The sequence below is a fragment of the Pinus tabuliformis genome, chromosome 5_1, assembly GCF_031772625.1.
Source record: "Pinus tabuliformis cultivar Carrire ecotype Pingquan chromosome 5_1, CPIR1, whole genome shotgun sequence".
NCBI lineage: Eukaryota > Viridiplantae > Streptophyta > Pinopsida > Pinales > Pinaceae > Pinus > Pinus tabuliformis.
Genome location: NC_142305.1, coordinates 313,641,303 through 313,667,520, shown reverse-complemented (window position 1 = coordinate 313,667,520; position 26,218 = coordinate 313,641,303). Strand labels below are relative to the sequence as shown.

Here is a 26,218-nt window from a genome sequence, read left to right as displayed (position 1 = left end):
TAAACAGTAAAGAGCGCAGGCATAATTCAAAGGACAGAGGGCGCAAGTAACGCAGAAGAGAGAGAGTGCAGGTATGATTTCAACGGTTAGACAGAGAGGCTTAAAATAGCCAGAGTCAGCAGATTTCTGGCAAACAATGAATTAATGGAGATTTATAGGTAATGGGCAGAACTGGAAGGTCTGCACAAATGACATATACATAGAGACCACAAAACAAGTGGCTCAAATATGAGCAGGGCCAGAATTCGCCTGCTCTGATACCATGTTAAACACACATGGACAGCACAAAAGATATGAAAGATAAATCATGCAATACAATTTTTATTACCATGAGATATACATTTATAGTACAACATATGACTCTTGGGTTTCAGATCCCAAGGTCTCTTGGACTGCTTTTGTCCATTCGACTTCCACACTAACCCACTTAGGATTAGGTGTCCAACAGTGTCAAAGGAGAAAACAGAAAAGAAGGATGTTCTAGCGAAAGAGGTAGAAAAAGTTTCAGTTTTTAACTTAGAAAATGAAATTGCTAAGTTGAAAATATCCATTCCTTTGACTGAGTTGATGAAGAACAACAATATAAAGGTCAGGTGTCTAAAATTTTGAGTTTATATCCATCATCGGACATGGTAAATGTGGAGGATGATAGTCCCGAGCTGATATTTGGGCCAGCATTGGAAGGTCAGTCCCAAGATAGTGATGTCACTCCTTTCTATATCAGTCTCAGGGTGCATGACTTTGTGCTACATAATGCTATGTTTGATTCCGGAACCTCTCATAATCTCATGCCTAAGGCCATCATGGAGAAATTCGGATTGGATATCACTAGAAAATATCATGACCTTTACTCCTTCGATTCCGGTAGAGTAAGGTGCATTGGTCTTATCAAGGATTTGGTGGTCAGTTTGGATCAGATTCTGGCTAAAAATGTTTTGATGGACGTGGTGGTGGCGGATATACCTCCTAGATTTGACATGCTTCTTTCCAGATCTTGGGGAGCAAAGATTAAAGGGACAATGCAACTTGATTTCTCCTATGCTACCATTCCTGTGTTCGGTCAGATGAGGAAACTATACCGGGAATAGAAAATGAAGTACATGATCACTAGCAAGGAGAAACCGGTAAATCATCCAATCAACTATGTACATACTAATCTAGAATCATTTGTTTTGTATTCATATAGTTTTAATGATGTAAATAGCCAAATAGTGGAAGTATAAGACATTCCTGAGATCACTGAAAATTTCAGAGAAGTCTTAAAACAAGAACGGCAAAGACTTGATGGTACCACTGAGCAATCAGCAGTCCGACAATAGCAACATATTGATGGACAACAAGGAAAAGAAAAAGAATTTCAGCATTTGGAAGAGGATGAAACAGTCCTATGGAGCATGGACTTTGATGGCACGGTAGGAAGGGAAGGTGCTAGAATTGGTATTTGGATACGCAGCCCTGTTTTTGACTGTTCAAACAATGAGGCTGAATATGAAGATTTAGTTGCTGGTTTGAAAGTTCTTAGAAAATTGAATGCTAAAAGGATTTCAGTGTATGGCGACTCCGAGTTAGTTATCAAGCAGGTGAAAGGCAAATACCAAGCTAAGCATCCTCGAATGCGGGCCTACCGCAATGCGGTGTTAGATATCTTGAAAGTATTTTCTGATTATACTATAACCTGTGTGCCCCGTGCTCAGAATGTCATTGCAAATTCACTTGCAACAACAGCAAGTAATTTGAAAATTCTGATGAATTCAAACAACAAGTTTTAGAGCCATGTGAAGCATCGCCCAGCTGTCCCCGACAATCAAAGGTATTGGCAAGTGTTCCAAGATGATGATGAGATCGATGAATTTCTGCAAAATAAAGGTAAATTCAAGGACACTTCTATTGATGTGGAGTATGATGATCGTGATGCGGATATGGAAGTCAACCAGATGGAAGTTTTGCAGCTCAAATACAACATCATACCTAAAGGTCTAATACCTTTAGAGGAGCTCTTCAATCAGGATGATGTGGTTGGAAAACCGAGCTTGCTGCCAACCGAAAAAGGAGTTGAGGATGTGAACATTAGATCAGCTAAAAATCCCAAGATGGTGAAATTATCAAAGGCATTTCCCCAACAAGTAAAAGCAAAGTATATCAGTTTGTTATCCTCTTTTACTGATGTATTTGCTTGGGATTATTTAGATATGAAGGCATGTGGCACAAGCATAATTCAGCATGTCATCCCGATCAAGCCAAATCAAAAGCCTTTTCGTCAGAAGCTAAGAAGAATAAATCAGAAGTTGTTGCCCTCAATCGAGAAGGAAGTGAATAGGTTGTATAAAGTTGGTATCATAGTCCCCATAAGATTTTCAGATTGGATTTCAAACTTGGTTCCCGTCCGTAAGAAAACAAGTGAGATCCGGTTATGCATTGATTTTAGAAATCTGAACAAAGTTTCCTTGAAAGACAACTATCCATTGCCTAAGATGGATCACATACTTCAGAGAGTAGTTTGAGCATCACGGATGTCACTACTCGATGGTTATTCAGGTTATAACCAAATTCTGGTCCATGAGGATGATCGTGACAAAACAGCATTCACCACTCTGTGGGGAACTTTTCATTATGTAAAGATGTCGTTTGGATTGAAAAATGTTAGTGCAACCTTTCAGCGGGCGATGGATATAGCATTTTCTAATGAAAAATATGTCTTTCTAGTTGTTTATCTTGATGACATAACAGTTTTCTCCAATACAGATGAATATCACCTCTATCATTTGAAGATTGTTTTTCAGCGGTGTAGGAAGTATGGCATCTCGCTCAATCCAAAGAAAAGTTTGTTTTCCATGGATGAAGGTAAGCTTCTCAGGCATATTATCTCAAAGGAGGGCATCCGCATCGATTCTGCTCGGGTGGAGGCTATTCAAAAGATTGATTTCCCACGAAGTAAGCAAGAAATCCAATCCTTCAACGGTAAGATAAATTTCTTACGTCGCTTTGTGCCCAATCTTGTAGAACACTTAAGAGAAATCACAAACATGCTTAAAAAAGATAGTGTAGTAAGGTGGACTGAGGAAGCAGTTAAGTCTTTTAATTTGGTGAAATTATCTCTTTCTTCAGCTCCAGTTTTGATCAGCCTGGACTATACTCAGGATTTTATTTTGTTTTCATTTGCCTCGGATCATATTATGGCAGCGGTTTTGATGCAGAAGAGAGACCAGCTCGAGAAACCAATTGCATTCTTCAGTAGAACCATAAGGGATGTGGCATTGAAGTATAATATTATTGAAAAACAGGCCCTTGCATTGGTAAAAGCATTGAAAGATTTTTGGGTTTATATTTTGAATTCTCACATCCTTGCTTATGCCCCTAATGCTGCTGTTAAGGATGTCCTAGTGCAAACAGAACCGGAGGGAAGGAGAGGCAAATGGATTGCTGCCTTGTTGGAATATGACGTGGAAATCAAACCGACAAAGCTCATGAAAGGATAGGGGCTGGATAAAATAATGGCTGAATCAAGTCTGCACGCCTTGGACATTAATCTAATTGCTTTTATGTCCGAGGAAGATGAAGAAAATCTGCCCACTCAGGTATCATAAATTTTCCTTCTTTCTCCTTGGTATTCAGACATTGTTTATGTACTCCAAAATTTGTCATCACCACCTGGAATGCTAAGAACAAAAGTAGGATAGTGAAATTGAAAGATGCAAAATTTTGTATCATGAATGGTGCACTTTATTGGAAAGATCCCGGTGGTGTCTTGCTGAATTGTTTAGTAGAAGAAGAGGCAAAACAAGTTATGGAAGATTTTCACAAGGGAGATTACAGAGGCCATCTTTTCTGGAAAACAACAGCCAATAAAATCTTGAGAGCGGGGTATTATTGGCCAATTCTATTTGCTGATGTGTACAAAATAGTGGCCAGCTGTCACGAATGTCAAATTTTTCAAGGTAAGAGGAAGTTGCAGCCTTTACCACTCAAGCCTATTGAAGTGAGTGCTCCATTTCAGCAGTGGGGTTTTGATTTTATTGGTGAGATTCATCCTTCTTCTTCAACATAGCATAAGTGGATCCTCACAGCGACGGATTACTTCACCAAATGGATTGAGGCAATTCCTACAAGGCAGGCCACCAATTCAGTAATTATCTCATTTCTTGAAAACAACATTTTGTCTCATTTTGGATGTCCAAATAAGTTGATCACTGACAATGTAGAAGCCTTTAAATCAAAAAGAATGATTGACTTTTGTCATAAGTATCAAATCACTTTGGGGCATTTGACTGCCTGTTACCCACAAGGCAATGGATTGGTGGAATCCTCAAACAAATCTCTTGTCAACATCATCAAAAAGCTGCTAGAAACTAACAAGAAGAGTTGGCATAAAAAGCTGGTCAATGCACTTTGGGCAGACAGGGTAAGTCAAAAGAAATCTATCGGCATGCCTCCTTTTGAGCTTGTGTACAGTGTGGATACAATCTTCCCTACCTCTTTGGCAGTCCCAGTGGTTAAACTATTGCAGGAAGCTGGCAGCGAAGATGATAGTTTGCAGCGAAGGATCAATCAAATGATACATTTGTAGCAAACTAGAGAGGATGTATTTCAGAACACTTCCAAGCTGCAGGAAAGAATTAAGATGATATATGACTGAAAAAAAGGCGGACAGGTTTGAAATCAGAGACATAGTGCTGAAATGGGATGCAAGGAACAAAGAGAAAGGTAAACATGGCAAATTTGAAAATCTTTGGAAAGGACCGTACAAGATTGCTGCACATTGGGGCCAGAATGCTTTCCTGTTGCAAGAGATGTGTTGGGACTCATAAATGTCATATTTTCATGCACCTTTTTCTTCACTATTCCTTACATTTCATCATCCCATTAACCTTTTATCATATCATTTTCATACATACATTTGGGTTTCACTTTCTTATTTTCCATTTTATTCATTTTTGTATTACAAGTGAAGTTATGATTAAATATTAGAAAATATACATATTTTTATATATATCTCGAGAATATGTGAGTTTTGTGATGTGTAGGAAATATGTGAAGAATTAATATGTCCTCCACCATATTAAGGAGATAATTATGCAAGCCTATTCCTAAGGAGAAAATCATGGAGAATTTGGTTGGCATATCTTATCCTATTCCTAAGGAGAAAATCATGGAGGATTTGGTTGGCATATCTTATCCAATTCTAAGGAGAAGATCATGGAGGATTTGGTTGGCATATCTTATCCAATTCCTAAGGAGAATATCATGGAGGATTTGGTTGGCATATCTTATCCAAGCTATGTGAGAGATTTATTGAAAGATTTGTGGGATCATATTTTGTAATAATGGGAAAGTAGTTAAAAATGTTTGAGAGATTTGTGGGATCATATTTTGGAATAATGGGAAAGTAGTTAAAAATGGTTGCGAGATTTATGGAACTAAAGAGAGATTAGTGGATGATCATTATGAGTTTGTTACTCATCCCATTGTATAAATAGGAGAACAATCTCATCCATTTGTAATCTGGAAGTTTTTGTAATCTTCGAATTTTGGAGTATGTAATCTTAGAAGCTTAGAGTTGTAATCTTAGAGTTGGTTTGTAATGAAGATTTTGAAATAAAGGATCATACTTCAATTTTGCTTCTACATCTGAGTCTCCATTGAAGTGGTGTGTTGGTGGAGTTATGGAGGGCCCCCATGGCCTCACTTGCATGCTTATTTGTTTATAATTTACTTTATGTTTTTGTTTGATTTCAGCTTTCAAGTTTTGTTAAATGTTATAATATTGGAAGAGTCTTATTTGAAGGTGTTCTTGTAAGAGAACCGTAAGATCTCATACAATTATTAGATCTAGGTTTATTTCATTTCAGCTTTTAATTTCTTATTAGATGTTCTAATGTTGGAAGAGATCTTGTAGAATATGTTCTTGTAAGAGAATCATAGATCTCAAACAATTGTTAGATCTAAGTTTGATTAGTTATTGAAAGAGATCTTAATGAATATGTTCTTGTAAGGGGACTTTAAGATCTTGGACAAATTAGGAATCTTTCTAGATCTATATATTTTAGATAAGCACTTCTAATTTTACCTTCCCGGGTTGACATTAAATTAAACTCTAATTTGCATCCGCATTTTAGACCACACAAGATGAATGGTGAAGACTATCCTGGTGGGCCGGTCAATGGTCGGCTCCTCAAACGATATTATGTGTGAACTGTTTTCTGTTGTCCTATTCATCATTGTATATACCGGTTTGTTTAAATTCCACTGTAAGTGTGTATTGTTTTCATTCTTCAGTTTGGGGCCTGAGGTGAAGGCTATAAAGCCGAGGTTTGATTTCAGTTTTGGTTTGGTTTGTTAGAGTCAGGATTTTCGGTCAATTTCAGTCTTGAAAATGAGTCAATTTGAGTCACGTTCAGTCCTGAAATTGAGTCTTTAAGTCAAGAGTTCAGTTTTGTTTTGTCGAAGTTATTGACTCCATAGCCCAATGGACGAAGGAACTGCCTGCTTTCCCAGATATCTGTAGTTCTTGGCACCTCCAAGGAGCTACCATCCCCATTGGAGCCAATGTTAGTGTCGGTATCTTCATCCCTCCGTCAGAGATCAAATCCTCTTGTTGCATTGCATATTAGGTGTCCCGCTCAGTCAGCTGCATTCCATTAGGCACATGGATCATCTGACGGTAGTGGCTTTCCTACAGTTTCCCTCATGTTATATACCTGCTAGTTCATTTCAAAGTATATACAATCATCTTTTGTCTTAAAGATTGCAAAGGTTTTGCTTTAGGGTTTCATTGTCATTTAGGTCTAGGGTTTCATTAGGGTTTCGTCAAAAAATGTTTCAAATTGTCCAATAATTACAAGCAGACCATGAGGAGGTTCCAGCATCAATAAATTTCATATCAAGTGCTCAGACATGTGTCTTTCCTCAAAACTCAGTTTTGAGGAAAAACATAGTATTTTTGCTTTTATGGTATAAATTTATGTAATTTGATTTTCTTCATATGTAAATCACTCCATCTGTAACCCTGGTCTCTTTCCCTAGCCCCGGTAGCTCCAACTACTTGTAAAACAAACAAAGCACAGTTCATTCAGTCCATCACAAGTTTTAATAAAGTGAAAAAAGTCCAAAACAGAGTAAAAAACAAAGTCATTTTCAAAACATTGCAAAAATGGGTTTTATGAGCCAAAAATTTAAAATCTCCATATATAAGTCATGACTCCAAATGTTTAAAGCTTATTTGCACTCTTGGAAGCAAAGCAAAGTCATTTTGGGGGTGAGCAAGGCAAAATTGGTGAAATCGGCCAAAAGACAAAGGCGCGACGCATTGGGAAGGTGGCGCGGCGCATATAACTGGTGAGGCGCACTAGGCCTCAAACTCCAGTTCAATTTTGCACGAGCGCGGCGCACTCACTGGGCACAGCACATTGGGTTTGTTGCACGGTGCATACAACTGACAAGCTCGAAAACTGCCAAAGCTTGCTCCAAATCACTCTAAACGCGTGGGTCTTCACTTGACAAGTAGGTTGAGCTTCTATTATTGTTTTTCATCCAAATTTGGTGCTTGTTTGATGGTGTTTTCCTTATGGTGGTTGGATAAGAAGTTCAAACCCTATCTCTTCAAAGTTTTCAAAGGAAATTGTTGCCTGGGGTTTTGTATCAATTGTTTGGCTGCCAAGTGATTCCCTCACCTCCCGTATTCCCTAAATTCACATACCCCTAAATTCACTAATCCCATATCCCAAGCTCCCTTTCCAAAAAACCCAAATACAAACTCCCAAACCCTAACCCCATACCAAAAATTCCTAAATCATACCCCAATTAGCCATTTCCCTAACTAAACCCTCAACGACCTCATTCGAATTTGTGTTGTGCTCGCTTTGATTATATCATGCAATGGGTGGGATTATGGCTTTTATGCATTAAATTTTTTATTTTTTATTTTTCAAAATTTTGTTTTTTTAATATTTGTGTTTGGTTTTTTTTGTTTAGTTTGTGTTTTGTGTTTTGTGTTTTATGTATTTTTTAATTGATTTGTTAATAAAATTATATATGTTATACTTTCAGAAATTTAAAAATATACATATATATTTCATTAAACAAAACAATAATAATAATAATAATTATTATTATTATTATTATTATTATTATTAAGATTAAGTTTATTGTAAAACTAAATCGAATGAAATGATGAAAATAGAAATTAACTGCAGAATTGCATTCTGTAGCTAAATAATTTTTATGATATACTAACAAAACAATTTCTTTTTCTAATCCTCCAGGTCACATGAAGTGCAGGAGGAGAGCATACTTGAGATTTTTTTGTTAGCATAGTCAAGATTTTATCAATCGATTCTTCTGTAAATTTTGCAAAAATAAAATGAAAAGGCTTGATCTCATACCTTAAATTATCGTTCGTGATCTTCACTTGTGCTCCTTGTTCTCAACCATTTGTTTTATTGAAATTTTTTCCTACAGAGGGTTAGTAGATGGGTGGTTCTTACTGCACCATAAAACATCAAATTTATCCTAAAAACTATAAAAAATTATTTTTATTTTTCCTATATATCTAAAAACTATTTTTTATTTTTATTTTTTAAGTATATTCATGCTTCCAATCAAACCATTTACGTATTAGAATTTTTGAAATGCTCATATCCCAACTTGAAAAATATACTGATTATTTGTAAGGATATGCGAAATCGACTTGACCTTTCGATTTACCACAAGGATCTCTTGAAGAATGGATGAATATTGTGTCGTAACTGCTTTTTGATACCTTTCCTCAATGTAGTCTTTGGGCTGCATTCTAGACCCTTTGTCCATAAATGGTTAGTAAAAACAAAAACAAATAAATTACACTCTAAATTGAAAGCTAGTTCCTATGCACACTTCCTTGGCAACGACGCCAAAATTTTGGGGCAAAGTGATTGCTTGTCATTTAATTTGTCAATCCGGGGGTTTCGTAAACTTGTGAAGCATGCGTGCACTGTATGTGCTCGAAATTGTCTTTCAGTTTAGATCAATCTAACTACAAAATAACCAAAACCAATTCATCTAATCTATGAAATCAAATAACGAAAATGATATTCAACTAACCTGTGAAATAAAAAACAACTAATGTATGCTTAGTTACTCCAGCATTCAATTATGAAGTGTTACCTTCTTGAGATGATGTGTAAGAAACTATTTATACTTTAACTTCTAATGTCCTAGAAAAGCAAGTAAAGTGTGCAGAAAATAATTCAGCAATTGCATGTAACAAATATCCAACCATTCAACCTTGAAATATGATTAAATCAATTTCTTAGAATGATCTTTAGGAATATCAGTTAATGCAATTAAATGAGGATCTTAAAAGCAAATATAAAAGCATGAAAAAGTAAAGCTCAAAGATTGCCTAGGTTGAAAATTCAATCACCCAATTTGAAGTCACCTTCTTGGCCTAATCCTTTATTCAATTATACAATGAATTGATGGTTTGATCTAAGAAAGTAAATAACAGAACATGAAAGGAAACTAAATAACTATGAGCCCTTGCCTCAAACTTAATCCAATTAGAAAATACATAAATCTTCCCTATTGAAATGTTTTTAGAAAAGTAAATATTACACAGTCATTCTAAAACTAATACTAAGAAATCAAATGAACTTTAATCTATAAAAGAAATTAAATCTCACAATCATTAGATGGCCATTCCAGTGGTGTATGAGAATGGCAAGTGAATAAGCTCCATATGCAAGAAAAACTAAGTCTTCAAATCTCCAAGTATAAGCTCCAAATTCTCTATTAAAAACATGAGCATTTCTCCAACTTTACACATGCCTTTCAAAGGAGAAGGTTCTCCTATTTATACAAAAACATAAGAAGCTACCCTATTTAATGAAGATCCACTAAAATCTCATATAGTTACAACCAAAGCTCATAATGAGACACATATCCCCTAAGTGTCTCATAGAGTTCTAATCCAAATAAGAAATGATGAGACACCTCATAGAGTTACAATCCAAATAGGACACATATCCTTCTTTGACCTTTATCCAAATCTCCTTTGAAGGGAATTCGAATTTGAGCATTGGAGGCCACATAAGGGTGCTTTGGAAGCTTCAAAATGACCTATACATGTCATGAACTCAAGCCACATATATAGATACATGAAACCATGTTAATTTCGTAGTTTTTAATCATAAATTCACTTTAAACACATAAAATAAATAACTTTGGTAAATAAGGATCCTAAACCATATATTTATGAAAATGGTGGCTAATGAAAGGTTATATGGTTATGGAGTTGCGACATGTGAGTGAAATGATGGCAATAAAGGTGAAAGTGGATGTCACTTTGAAGACATTTTGGAGGCCCAACAGGTAGCTCACTTCATTCTAGTGAAGACTACATATACAGTCAGTGAGGTAGCACAGGTGTTCATCAGAGAGATAGTATGATTGCATGATGTTCCAAAGAAGATTGTGTCAGACATGAATGCAAAATTCACTTCCAAGTATTGGAAGGACCTATTTGCAGGTCTGGGTACAGAATTGGCCTTCAGTACAACTTATCATCCACATACAGATGGTTTGACAAAGAGGGTCAACAGGATCTTGGAAGATATGTTGGGGATGTACATGATGCACCAATAGAGGAAATGCGAGGAGTATCTTTCATTTGTTGAGTTCGCATACAATAATGGTTATCATGAGTCCTTGAGGATGAGCCTTTTCGAGGCATTATATGGACAGAGTTGTAACACTCCCATTAGTTGGAGTGATCCAGTGAAAAGAGTACTTATTGGACCAGACATGGAGCAGGAAATGCATGTTATAAAGAATAATCTAAAGGCAGCACATGATAGACAAAAGAGTTATGTATATCAGCACAGGGTGTTCAAAGAGTTTCAGGTTGGGGAGCATGTGTATTTGCACATCAAGCCCAAGAAAATCTCTTTGAGGGTTGGCTCATGTGCCAAGTTGGCACCACGGTATTGTGGGCCTTCCAAGATCCTTGAGATGATTGGGTCAGTGACATATCAACTTGCACTACCTCCAACAGTGACAGTCCATGATGGTTTCCATATTTCATTGCTTAAGAAGTACATAAAGGATTTTGATCATGTTATTGATTGGTTTGTATTGCAAGTGGGGCAAGAAGGAGATTTCTGGCTGGAGCCTCAGTGCATATTGCAGAGGAACCATCTTATGCTGAGGAACAGAGCCATAGAGCAAGTTAAAGTGTAGTAGAAGCACTTTGGGCCTGAAGAAGCTACATGGGAGATGGTGGATCAGATGCAGGCCCTATATACTTCATTGTTTGTCGGTTGAGGAAAAATAGTTTTGGTTTGATGTTGGTTTATGTTTGGCATATGTTTTGCTGACGTTTTTTATATTTGTATATGTATATGTATATGGATGTAAATACTGCCATGTATTAATTTATAAATATCGAATAAGTGGTATGATTATTATCTTGTCATGATGTTTTTCTTTTGGGCAGTGTTATAGACATTTTTGTGCCCTACAACCCCAAGCATGAAATTTCCATAAAACAAGGGCTCCTAAGTCCCTAAAAGTGTTGTTATAACCCCTAAAGGAACAAGGTCAACAGATTACAGCTTCTCCCAGAAGTTCTCCATCAGAAACTACTCAGAATTGGTCAAAACAGGATCATTGCAGCTGCTCCACTGGCTAAGTGCGTTGCATCTCACCTAAATACACTGTGAGGGTGCGTTGCATTTCAAAAGTCCCTTCTGTGGGGTGCGATGGGCGAGAAATGACAAATGGCAGTGTCATTCCGCGAGGTGGAGAGGCAATGGAAGCTTCCAGAATCTTCTCCTGTGACACTTGCCTCACTGAATTCGACCAAGGATGAGTAAGAGGCCCTCAGTCTCCAAGTGGAAGCAAGAACTATCAGAGAGAATACACTAATCAAATCACAAGCTGACTCATCCCCCTTACAGATATTTATATATGGATCCCTCATCCCAGAGATCCGGAGGCTGGAATTTTTCATATTGTAAGGAATTGTTGTTGGTTTCTAGAGACAAACATCAGATTGTTGGGTGATCTAAGCTTTGAGGTGAAGAGGGGCTTCTTTGCTGGGAGGTTGATGTTGGGTCGGAACAACTGGTTGTAACTCCTCCTGGCTCTTTTCTTGTTTATCAATAAAAGCTATTTGAGTTTTCCTCCATGCTTTTGTATCATTGATGCTTGTTACATTTGTATGGTCAATTTACATCTGATCCTAGATTGTTTATAATTATAGATCCATGTATTTGTATAGTGCTATGCTTCTGTGATCTTACAGGTACTTTGTGAAGCTGGGCGTGCAAGGGAGCAGGTAGCTGAGGACTATCAAAGAAGAGAGGGATCGAATCAAGGGATTAGCGCAAGACAGAGGTTGGTCTTTCTGTTCCTCTCTATCTATAATTCATAAAGGAAAAACATAAGTAGCTTTTCTCTGTTTGTTTCTAAGGCAGCTGTCACACTTTAGTGGGATAGAGCAGTTCTATATAGACACTTTTCCCTGTAACAAAATGGCAACTCCACTGGGGAGATAATTAGTTTGTTTGTTTATCATTCTTTGTTGTCTATTTCATAAACTTACAAGTAGCATTCGAACTGCATTTGCCATAACAAATGCAAAGTAGACAACTGCTACTTCAATCCATCTACTGGATCTATTTATGATTTAAACAACTGATTCAAAAACTATCTGATTTCCCTTGTGATAGCTCTTAGATCCTCCTTAGATCTACCCCTGATTGTTGCATTACTGATTGCTTTTTACTCGGCCAAAAACCAAGAACTGAACTGCAAACTGTGACCCAGAGACCGAACAGAGTCTCGTTTCTGGCCCAGCGCAGGTACTGTTCAGAGATTCTGAATTTCAGCGCACTTCCCGAGTGGACAACCTGCGTTGCATTTCAGATTCTCTGTGTTACAGGTGCGCTGATAAGACTAGCTCTGTGCAGTTGTGGTTTTTGTGGATCATTCTTTCCATTTCTATTCCTGAATTTTGCTGCCTGTGATCAGTACATGTCTGTTTGAAATCCCTTTTCCTTGTTGTTATTCCACCTCCTTTGTACCAAAGAACTATAGATGTTTTTGTGTGTTTGTTGAGTCGTTTACAATTCTCCTTTGCAAAAGTATCATAATCGTACTGTCGCCCTTTGATTTGAAACTGTCGCAAGTGTCGATTTCAATCGTAGGAAAGAGTTTGATTGTTGTTGATGGTCGATTATCCTATTACTATTGCTTTTGGTCTAAATTTGTAATTTTCTAGTGTCAGGAACGAGTATTCATTTCAAAATCGTAAGGTGTCGTAATCGTCTCCATTTTTTATTTCGAAAAGAAGCTTGTTTATATTTTTCGCTTGAAAAGAAATTCAGATTTGTGCATCAGCTTTCTTTTTAGCATCCATATACTAAGGAAGTCGAAAAACAAATACATGCATGTGCATTTGCATATAGACAGTCTGATTGGCTTGATTTAGGAAAAGTGCATTTAGAGTGTGCTCTTTGCTCTTTGTGAAAAGATTATGTCTTTATTTTCCCTAGTAGCTAGGATTTTCATTGCATAAAAGAGATAAAAAGTTTGTTTATCATCTTAGACTGCATTTTAGGAATTACATCTACATCTCGTGGTGAACCCGAAAGACAAACTTCATAAACAAGATCAACTTAAAATAAATTCAATGAGTCTAACAACGCTTTGGAACTTAACGCACAACATTTAGAAGTCTAGGCTAGAGACGTATTCCGACGTCGTAAAGCCTGGTAACTGTTGTTCTCACTGATGTTGGGTGATTCCTCCACTTTGAAACGATAAGTGCCAGTACAGACTTGCGCTCCCACGTACCGTCGAGTATATTTTGGGAGACCCCTATAGGCTTAAATCCTTTATCCATAGGAAGCCGTGTCTGCCGCCCTATCGATCGCAATGCACTGAACACAGCATTCGGGAAGATTGACTGTCGTACCGTAAAAAGTATTCTACAGTTTTGCGATTGGTTTGGTACTCCCTCTACCTAGATTTCCAGAGCAGTCCCTTTCGTTCCTTTTCAGACTCCTTAACGGAAAAGGTCCATCTGAGCACTTGTCACTTCAAGCTCATTAAAAATCGAAGGCGACTAGAGTCATCTTTTGTTTTTTCTCGACTCTTAAAAACTGAAAAAACAAGTTGTGTCAAAGCGTCTAAAATTTATTTTAAACGGAATATTCATTACCCATTTCCTACGTTGATCTTGGGTTAAGAAAATGGAATCCACCAACCAAGGAATTCCCCTTGGAGGAAATCCTAGTCCATTTTCCTCTTGGGGAGATGTTGGTGCACCCCATATGGCCACATTGTCGCTTCCAGGACTGACAATTCCTGAACAATCGAGTCAGCAATTAGATGAGTCCAGAGTTACCCACCAACCTTCTACTTCCTCCAATTCTTCCTCTCCTCCTTCCTCTTCGCTTGATGGGGCTGGTAAAGCCAAAACTCAAGTACCTAAGGAGAAGAAGGAAAAGAAGAAGAAAGAAAAGAAGAAGAAGGAGCCAAAAGCGAATGGGGGCAAACGAGTGTCGTCTAGCGAAAATCCACACACTGCACCGACCAGGCCTAAATCGCCATGTGTCATTTGCAAAGGAGACCACTATCACAGAGATTGTCCTTGCATCCATCGGATCTTAAGGGACTGGTCTCCTCGTTTGCACAACCTGGTGTCGTCAACCTCTGATGATCATGTTGAAAACACACCGTCAACTAGTGAAAGTGAAGGCCCAGGACAAAAAGGAAAATATATATTTCCTTGTAAACTGTGCGAAGGCGATCATGCCATCCACCGTTGTCCCTTCTTAGACAAAGCTAAAAGAGTTTTGGACGATCGTCCGGTTTCACCATTACAACTTCCTCCTGGATATAAAAAACTCTTGCCGAGTCAGTCATTAGTTGAAAATCCGGCTGGCCCGCTCAGGTGGTCGGCCGAAGCATCTATCATTGAAGATAAACCATCTGAATCCATACCAAAAGAAAGTCAAAAGGTCGAGGCGGCAGTTGACCCGGTCTTGCCTTCAGAGGTTCCATCTTCAGATGATACAGTCACTGAAGAGAACAAGGATGACACCGTCCAAATTCTTTTCATAAGCACAGACTCCAACGAACATGGGGGAAATTTACCCGTTCCTTTACCGCAGGAAGGAAGTTCGTCAGAGTCGTACCCGGCCGTCTATTCGGTCCCACCTCCAAGCAACCTAGTTGTCTCCTTCGACTGGAATCAACTAGGCAGACCCCGTTTACCAGCTAGTATACCATTCCGGATTATCGTTCAAATATATAGAATGGTTATGGCTGGTACCATCATAGATGAGGGGGCTTCTGTGAGTATCCTTTCCTCGACTGCTTGGAAAGCGCTTGGTTCGCCATCGCTTTTGCTTGAGATGATAAATCTAACAGGTTTTGATAAAGGAACCAGTCGACCGTTAGGGATCCTTCCCAATGTGCCCATAACATTGAGAGGGAAAACCGTTCACATGAACGTTATGGTAGTTCAAGGACCCCTGGATTACAATCTACTCCTTGGAAGAGACTATATTTATTGCATGAGAGCCATTATCTCATCACTCTTTAGAGTGATGTGTTTTCCGCACGAAGGAAGAGTAGTCAAGCTCGTAGACCAGCTTTCATTTCCCGGATCACGCATAGCAAATAGTCATATACCATCCCTGAATGGTCTTTTCACGCAAGAAATGTCTCAACCCCCGGTCCGTCCACCCGATGAGCGCGAGTGATTCAGGGGGACATGACTGAAACCTAGGGGGCATGCACCCTGGCCTGCTTCGGCAGGAAAACTTCGGGTATAGAGTAGGTTTCCGCGAGAGAATATGACCTCTGTACTCCCGTCCGTGATTGGAAGAGGGAGTTGGACTGGAACAAGATTCTCTTGTCAAAGTTATGTGAGTTGGCGGGCATCGCCACTCACCTTTGTTTATCTTGGTAGACATCGCCAAAGAGGTGTTTTGTTTACTCCGTAAATAGAACTATCTTTGGTAACCTGTAAGAGGTAGGCCTCTCTCGGTAAAACAAATGCTTTAACGGACTAAAGAAGGGGTAACCTCGAAACTCTGTTTTATACCTGGGGGCATGCAAGCCTTTTGGCATGCAAGTGAAGAGCGACTATTTATTTTTTAAATTTATAGGACCTCTAACCCTTCAAACTCGTAGGATTGGTCGTTTCCTAACTTGCATAAAGAAAGGATGTGGGGTAAAACTCTAAAAGTTGCCATTTTATATGAGACATTCTTATCACACGACTGGATTAATCGAGCAGTTTTAGCACATAGTTCAAGCTCGTTAAAAAATAAACATAAGACATGAGCAAATGTTTCCACCCGCGTTTAAGCTCGTTAAAAAATGAACTATTCCCCGGTAAATAACCATCATGAATGTAGTACTTCAGCCATTAAAGCCTTGGTCGTGTTTGCACTGTCACCTCCACTTTTTCCATTGGCCGATCATTCACCTCCATTTGATTGTTTACCCATTTTGAGGAACAGCTGCGAAGAGTGATTTCACTAGCCATCCTTGTGACACTGCCATGATTGGAAAATTCCAAACCTTACCTGGAATCAGCTACTACCCGTTTTATCACTCGTTCCTCAAAAGACGAGTCTCCTTTAATCTCTTTTCAACTGACTCGTAAAATATGAAAAGAATGTCGAGCCATTGACCTCTCCAGCTCGTTAAAGGGACAGGAAGTGCTATCCCTCCTCTAGATTTTAATCTTTTTGGACCTAAGGGATTATTACACAAAAAGATTGAGCGCTTGTTTTGTTCAGCTCGTTAAAGTATCGAAAATCCATCCCTTCTGTATTGTTTTATACTTTTTCGGACTTAAGGGATTAGATGACGAAAAAGGAATTTTGGAGTTACCTTTACGTTCCTTTTTAGACTCTCTAAAATTGAAAAGGACCGAGTTATCTTTGTCGTTAAACTCGTTAAAAAAATTAATAGCGACAAACTTGTCTATAGACGAGAACGAGTTTCACTATCGCTAGGCTCGTTAAAACATAGCGATGGGTTTGCCCGAAGGGAAAATTATAGAACAAGCATATGTTATCCTCCTCAAGCTTGACAAAAATAAAGAGGTACTGGTCAGCAATGACTGGGGAAAAATTGGGAAGAAAACTCAAAGAAACTTTGTTGGTAGCAAGTCACTCTTGAACATGACACTTCCGCTCCGTGTCCGAGTCGGGTTGGGTTGTTTCATTCACCGGTCACATCACCATGGTCACGCCATACCATCCACATTTGGGGTTAATGCTACCAATCCATCACATCAGTGTCGCCGATATGTTCAAGAGAAGTCATTCAGAGAATTCACCTATGTCTCACCCACTACCATGCATTATACTCCGTTCTTTCATGACCGCCACCCTGAACCTTATATCACCATATCGTTTTCACCTCCATTAAAATCATTTACTCCGTTCCATGTCATTGATGTGGGATTCATTAAGGCCCTCCTGTGACGGATCACTTCTTGTCGACACCAGCTCATTATCCAAGAAGTTGATCTAGGAACACCCCATTCAGTACTTTGAAGCTTGCATGCCTCAATGGCAGGTTTCTCACTTCCGGCGACAGGTTTACATCGATGACCTTCGACCGAAAGATTTTGCGTGGTGTTCGACGCCAAGTCCTTTATTCACACCACGTGAATTGTACTGCAGTACCTTGAGGATCATTATCATTATCGGTGATTCCTCTCGCGCTTGTTAACTGTTTACATCATTGACTGGTAATCAAGCGATGTCTTTCCATGTTCGACTTCAGAACATTTCTCACATGGATTGACTTGTACTTTGAGTGAAGATCGAACGAGATTGAAGACCCCGGATCTAGTTTCATCCATCCAGGCTGCGATATATATTCAGGGGAAATAAAGACATTAAATGTACATCATTGCTGCACAGATAATCATCCACTCAAAAGGATGATGGCTCTATCAGAATCATCAGTCTACACTCAGACGATTGTCTGTCCTATGTACATAAAAATTAATTTATAAAGATGAGCATGGGAATGCCCACCTCGGCTAGATCATGAAAATAGTATGAAGATAATGTATTTTATTGTATCTTATTACAGGTCTCCTCCCAGCATTGAAAGAACTTCGGATCCTCATAATAAAGCATTTCACCCGACACCAAAAGGTTAACGGCCTCATACTTTAGGGGGCAACTGTTATAGACATTTTTGTGCCCTACAACCCCAAGCATGAAATGTCCATAAACCAAGGGCTCCTAAGTCCCTAAAAGTGTTGTTCTAACCCCTAAAGGAACAAGGTCAACAGATTACAGCTTCTCCTAGAAGTTCTCCATTAGAAACTACTCAGAATTGGTCAAAACATGATCATTGCAGTTGCTCCACTAGCTAAGTGCATTGCATCTCACCTAAATACACTGTGAGGGTGCGTTTGCATTTCAAAAGTCCCTTCTGTGGGGTGTGATGGGCGAGAAATGACAAATGGCAGTGTCATTCCGCGAGGTGGAGAGGCAATGGAAGCTTCCAGAATCTTCTCCTGTGACACTTGCCGCACTGAATTCGACCAAGGATGAGTAAGAGGCCCTCAGTCTCCAAGTGGAAGCAAGAACTATCAGAGAGAAGACACTAATCAAATCACAAGCTGACTCATCCCCCTTACAGATATCTATATATGGATCCCTCATCCCAGAGATCCGGAGGCTGGAATTTTGCATATTGTAAGGAATTGTTGTTGGTTTCTAGAGACAAACATCAGATTGTTGGGTGATCTAAGCTTTGAGGTGAAGAGGGGCTTCTTTGCTGGGAGGTTGATGCTGGGTCGGAACAACTGGTTGTAACTCCTCCTGGCTCTTTTCTTGTTTATCAATAAAAGCTATTTGATTTTTCCTCCATGCTTTTGTATCATCGATGCTTGTTACATTTGTATGGTCAATTTACATCTGATCCTAGATTGTTTATGATTATAGATCCATATCTTTGTATAGTGCTATGCTTCTGTGATCTTACAAGTACTTTGTGAAGCTGGGCGTGCAAGGGAGTAGGTAGCTGAGGACTATCAAAGAAAAGAGGGATCGAATCAAGGGATTAGCGCAAGACAGAGGTTGGTCTTTCTATTTCTCTCTATCTATAATTCATAAAGGAAAAACATAAGTAGCTTTTCTCTGTTTGTTTCTAAGGGAGCTGTCACACCTTAGTGGGATAAAGCAGTTCTATATAGACACTTTTCCCTGTAACAGGCAGGTTCTTCATTGTAAATATTGCAACAAGCTAATTTATAAAGCTCCATAGGCATTATTATTTTCTTTTCAATGGTCTTGCTGATGTCTTGGTGTGGTTTAACACCGAGGATGGTGTTCCCCAAGGGGGAGGGTTCTGTAACAACCCTGGTGAAAAGTTCATGTAATAAAACTTAATAAAGGAAAAATAAGACCACGGTTAAGGGACACTTATTCCAAGCTTAATGTTGGGAAAAGATATACTAGTGGGCATCACTGGATGTGTGTTTGGGCTAAGGAAATTGGAAAAGGCATTAAAAAGCAAAAAGGATTTTTGGCACATTTATTTATGAAAATAAAGGAAATTATGAGAAAAGTAAGGTGAAAGGTCACAGGTTGCATGTGAGGAGGAAATTGAACTAAAATAATGTAAAATGAAGAAAATAGAGGCCTCATTCATAAAAAGGCTTATGAGGATCAGTTGGTAACATTTTGTTAGTTCAAGTTTGGAGCTCTCTCATTATTCTCTCTCTCTCTCTCTCACCCTTGGTCACTTAAAGTTTTATTGGAGTGCTCTAGTTTGGAGCAAAGGAAATTGAAAGCAATGAAAGGAAAGGAAAATCAAGCAAGGATCAAGGAAAGGAAAGTAGGACTCAAGCAACTTCAACATTAATACTTGTAGGTAACCTTTCACATGTGTGATTTCCTAGTTGGTCTGGACATGCATGGATTTTCTTGTTGGTGTATGGTTTTGTGGTTGTCGGTGGCATGGTTTTGTCGGGTTATGATAGTAGATTTCATGCAAGCCTAGCATTTTTCCAGATGCCATGGTATGTTGGGATGTTATTTCATTTTTTGAGTTTTGGAATTGCCAGATGGATTTGAGAATCTGGAGCAAAGGTGGTCTCAAGTTTCATTCCCAAAGGCCTAGGAATCCCTTGACCAGTTTTGGTGGGATACACGGTAAACACTGAGAGGGAAGTCTTGGTTTAAGGCCTAGTGATATGGGTTTGGATTGCGGTAAAGCCCGAGAGGCAAGGAGATGGAAAATTCCTCAAGGATAGTGATGGATTCTGGATGGCATTCCAAGTTCGGGTCAATTGTGATTGGAGCATCAGTTTTGGTATGATCACAGTTTGATGAGGGTGGAGGTGGTTTAACCTCTGGATTCCCTTGGTTGTTCCATGAGATCCCACATTCATGCTTGGAATATGGCACAAGGGTGATTGGATGAAAGAGAGATTTGGTTCAGCCATGTCTATGGTTGGGTGGTACGTGTTAGTCCTGAACCTGGTCGGATTTGCCTATGATTAATAAAAGCTAAGTTCTCTTAGTTTTTCACTGATTTATATGTGGATTTAATGGTTTTCATAACTCTAATATTTATATGGTTTTATGTTGGTTATAAGCATGGTTGAATAAATGGTTTATGTCATGGTTATTTCATATATTTACTTGTAATTGTTAAATGGATAGATGCAAGACCTAATTGATGATGTAGTAGTTCAATGGAGAAGGAGGTGATCCTTCTGGGTATGTTTCATAAGTTGTTTCAGTCGTTTATGCTTTGTCTTGTATCCTTGACCTATAGGTTGCATTGATGCCAAGTGTTTGATAGAATGTCCGTCCTGGTTGGGGATGCTCAGGCCTAGTCCCAAGGGTGATTTTTGATTGATTAGCATTGTTATCATGTTTTTAACGAATTCTAGAAGTTACAACAAGTTCTGGGCAGAGGCCACAATTATGGGCTAGAAAAGTGGCTTAAATCTCAGGGTCGTTGGCATAAAACTAGCAATTTTGGTCCACAACCACTGGCAGGTAGGCCTATGAGAGCAACTTTGGGTTTTTGGTCGCTCCCTTGTCCATAACATGAGTGCAACTTGTTGAGCTACCTTTTTTTTTCTAGATTTTTACAATTTTTATCAAATAATTTTATGCTTGTTACTAGTGTTTTTAATCATTATTATCTTATTAAGCTGATAGTTAGAGGCATTAGAAACAATATCTATTAAACTAATAAATTCTTCTTGAAGGATGTTTTGTGCATAAATTTCATTAATAATTTGTATTCTTGGTGGCAGATGAATAAGTCTAGCACGAGCAGTGCAAAAATGCTTCTTAAAATGCATTTGAGTACTTAATGAGATCATTGTAGGTGAAAATATGAATTTTGTGACAAAATGGTGAAGAATATTGAAATTACGACATGTGGATTTTGTTTAGAGAACCCTCATTCAGATAACCCAAAAACAGTTTGGAAAAATTCAACATTATGAGGAAGTTATGGTCATGGGAATATTACAACACAAGTTAAGTACAAAATCTAGGTATTTTGTTGTGCATTGAATGTTCTGATGCTGCATAGAGAACGGTCTTCATCTCATATTCCATTTCAATGTACATGGTAGTTTGGCTTCACTCCATGGTACCAAGACTAGGGTGCTGGAATGGTCAATTAGGTACAAGTTAGCAATTAGAACAACACGGAGATTACATTATCTACACAAATGCTGCCAATGCCGCATCATCCATAGAGATATAAAGTCTTCAAATGCCTTGACTAGGCATGGATTTTGAACTACATATTTCATATTTTGGATTTTCAAAATGGCTTCAAAAATGGTGAAGCTTCATCTTATCGGGTAGTTTGAGAAGAAATACAAGCCTACCATTAGTCTTGAAGTCCATCCTCTTATTTTTTACAAACTGTGGGAAAACTCACTTTTATTGTTGGGACACTGCTAGGCAAGAGAACCCAACAACGATATGAAGTAGAACATGTAGCAGCTACGACTCAACCTCTTCCAGATAACGATGATGATGCTTTTGAATAGCTTTGTTAAGATGTTTTTTCATATTTAGGGACTCGTGGATTCAATTAGTTTTGTATCATTGGAGTTTTCTCTTTAGTTCTGACATTTAATTCTGATTTGTATTTGGGGCTTAGAATAGCATTGCTACATATCTATGTGCTTTGGGTACTTGGCAGTCGAGTATTTCCGGCATGGGATTGTCTATGAGGAAACTGATGTCTTTTCATTTGGGGTGTTGTTGCTTGAGATTATCTCAGATTGTAGATCAGTGGATGCTTCCGAGCAGAAAATATTGTCTTGGGCTAAACCCTTAATGGATTCTGGAAATATTCATGAACTAATAGATCCACAGCTTCAAGGTCAATATGACACTCATCAGATGAAGAGAATGGTGTTAATTGCTTCACTCTGCGTAAGACATTTAGTTATATGGCAGCCATCAATGAATGAGGTGTTACAATTAATGATAAAAGGTCAAAGTAATGAGCTAGTGGATTATTGGAAAATGCCAACATCCTTGATAAACAAATATGATGACGACGGACTGGAGCTCGCCAGCTGTGCATTTCCTTTGCCAACAATGTGATGAAGTCAAGTTACTTCCAGAATCCGAGATTACAACAACTCAAACTCGAAATTGGAAGAAAAACTTCTTTTTCTGATTTTAATTAATTTATATTAACAAAAAATCCTAAATCTATTTTCTATGTAACCATCGATCCATTTAATTAGAGCAACATTGCTGCTATATAATAGAGTTTGTTGTGCATGCATAAAAAGGACGGGATCACATAGAAGTAGGCTGAGGCTAGGATCACACAGGAAATCAAACTTGTACATTGTATTATTTGCAGAGTCTGTATTTCAATTGCGCCATGTGAGGAATCTGAGCCCAGTGGAATGATCCTTGGAGGAGACCAATGGAGCCCATCATTTAATTATTTAGCATTCATGTAATTTGGTTTCAGATTTACCAATTAATTTATATTTTCCAGGCTAATTCGAATTTCTGAGATGGGTTGTTGATTTGATTTTTACAGTGAGACCGAGTTGGTTGTTCGAGCCCATCAGCCAGTTCGTTTGCTAAATTTCTTAGGATTTATTTCTTTCACTGCATTTATTTCTTGTTAGTTTCATTTAATTACATGCTTGTGTAATTCATTTGAATTCGTTTTATTTTTATTTCCTGAATTGTGTAGTGTGATTTAAACTCTGGTTTGCCATTTCATGATTTCTTAATTGCACATGTTTGATAAATTTAATGCCAATGTCATTTTAGGATTTATTTTTGTTCGAGTAATTAGATTAAAAATAAAGTAAACTTAACAAGTGCTTCTTTCTGATTTTCACTAATTACCCTGTTCTCCTTATTATATAACAGAACATATTTTTAGTCTGTAGGGACTGAAGACAAGGACAAAAATAGTATAAGAGTAATATGGATTTCATTTGATTCTCCTTTCATATTGTTTGGCACTTATAAGAAACTTAAATCATTACATGGAATTTATCTTGGTGTTTTAATAAAACAACATTTATTCAAATATCAAGATTAGTTTGAGTACATTTTTAAAATAATTAAAGTGTCCAACAACACTCTTGAAGATATCCTCATTCGATGATTTTAAATTCTGGGTTGATACTATCATGCACACATGATTTCTTTCCAACATCATTCAAAAGAAGTATTTTAAGTATAGATTTTAAAATAGTTTGAAATTGAATTTGTTTCATGCTTTCATATTTGCAGCATAGCTGTAGTTTTTTTAAGAAGCTTTGCATTCTTTATTTGTTGCAGTGTGTTTACTTTGGAATGCCTTTTCTTGAATGATTTCATTTTCAAATTGTTTTTAGGATTTTGATCCCTGAGGTCGTATTCTAGCATATATTGTGCTACGTCTCTAAGTCTTACGACCTTGGATTGACTATTTAAATGTGGGTGGAAATCTAGCATTTATACCTCCCAACACAAATATGGCCTAAGAGCTGTAGAATAAAAGTGGGACCTAGGGACAGGCTATCTGAGTGGTTGACTTGTCTCTTGAGGTCTCCGTTGATGATGTTGGTTGACTGTATGTAATTTTCTGTCGATTCCACTTCCTCAAGTTGACATAGGAGGTCGAATTTGATCATAGTAGCATCTCTCCTCATGTTTACCTTGGTTGGCATGGTTACCTTGGGTAGACCTGGGAGGGGGTGTTACACATAAATGGTAAGGATCACACCCTATCTCAAGTATCCTCACCCATTGGCTAGATGGGTGGTGATCCCAACAAGCCTATCTTGTCGGTAGGATTCATATTAGGTATACAATGTCAAGATGGTAGGGGGAGATACCCACTTTTCATAAGTGATCAGGATCACACGCACACCCTACAATGATAATAAGCAAGATACTACTTACCAAAAGGGGTAAGGATCACACACTATCCTATTGTCTAGAGTTCCCTCAACCTCATGAGCTCCATGACCCAATTCCTCTCCATGAGAGCCTAAACAAGGGGGGAGAGCATAGCTTAGTGTCCTCAATTAGCCCAGACCCTTACCCGGGAGGTTCACATTCATCAGTCCAAGTTCTTATCTGAAGACCAAGAACTTCGCTTTTGATAAAGCCTCGGTAAGAATATTTTCTATTTTCTCGTCAATTGAAATGTGATGGAGTCTTATGGCTCTTCTCTACACCATGTCCCTAATATAGTGGTACCTAATCTCAATATGCTTCGACTTTTTGTTGAAAGATGGATTCTTTGTTGGTCGTATCCCACTCTTCTTGTCACAATAAATAACTCTCATATCTAGTACCTACTCAAATAGTTCTCCAAAGAGATTCCTCAACCATACAAATTCATAACTCACCATGCTAACAACAATATACTCATACTCAACAGTACTAAGGGAATAAACTTTTTCTTTCTGATCATCCAATATATCATGGAAGATCCAAGGCTAAAACAACACCTTGATGTGCTCTTCATGTCATATTTCTAGCCCAATCAGCATCAATGTAACCATAAGTCTCACATATCCGACAATATATCTAAGACCAAGATTAATTGTCCCATGTAAATATCTTAGCACATGCTTAGAAAAAACCCAATTTTCATGTAGAGGCTTGGTCATAAATTTACTAAGAGTATTAACTACAAAACATATGTCCAGTCGTGTGTTCAAGGAACATCAATGCCTTGATTTACTATTGATACTCAGAAGGATTTTCCAAGTTAGGTCTTGCAACTTCTCCACATATATTCTTGAAATTCATCTCCATTGGTGTGGTCATATACTTACATTCCACCATACCTAATCTCTCCAATAGTTTCACAATATATTTCCCTTGTGAGAGGAAAATATCATTAGGTCTTTGCCACACCTCCAAGCACAAGAAATAGCACATCAAGCCAAGATATTTCATCTTAAATTCAAATTTCAGATCCCTCTTACATTTGAGAATGAGAGGTGATCCACTTGTTAAGAATAAATCATCAACATATAAAACCATAATCAGGGGCATACCTTAGATAGCTTTGACATAGAGGTTTGGGTGGGCATTGCTTCTCGTAAATCCAAGTTTCACTATATAGCTATCAACGCAGGCATACCAAAATCTGGGGGCTTGCTTCAATCCATAAAGTGCCTTCTTCAACCTGCAAATGTGAGTCTTCCTATCTTGTACTTCGAAGCTCCGTGGTTCCTCAACTTATACTTCTTCTTGTAGCATGCCATGCATAAATGTAGTCTTCACATCCATTTGGTGAAGAGTCTATCCATAACTAGTAGCAAGAGCCATAATAGATCGAATAGTAGTGATGAGCGTCATCATTGGGTAACTATATGGACCTTAATACACCTCCTAGCTTATTCAAATCAACTCTTCTCATAATTTTTTTAGATATTTTGATTGTATTTTTCTTAATGAGATGAGTCAAAGTGAGATATTATGCCTAGTGGACTAATGTGCATTGATTGCAGGTTTTTAAGAGAAAATCATGGAAATTTTGGCTAATTAAGGGTTGAGACTCGAATGATACAAGGAGGAGAGATTGTAGGAGATAGATCCTCCTCATTTAGTCCTCAGCTGCCTACTCCTCATTGGCTGCTCGGAGTTACAAGCAGCCAAGTCATGAAGATCAAAAGGCAGTCGAGCCAGTGACAATTAAAGAACTAGTTCATCTTGAGTTTGGGAGTCGA

At 38.2% G+C, this 26,218-nt stretch overlaps 1 pseudogene; it reads left to right on the top strand.

Moving 5' to 3' along the window:
* The first annotated feature begins 629 nt into the window (after positions 1-629).
* On the top strand, positions 630-22,616 carry LOC149164618 (putative receptor-like serine/threonine-protein kinase At5g57670 pseudogene; annotated as a pseudogene).
* Positions 22,617-26,218: the final 3,602 nt, after the last annotated feature.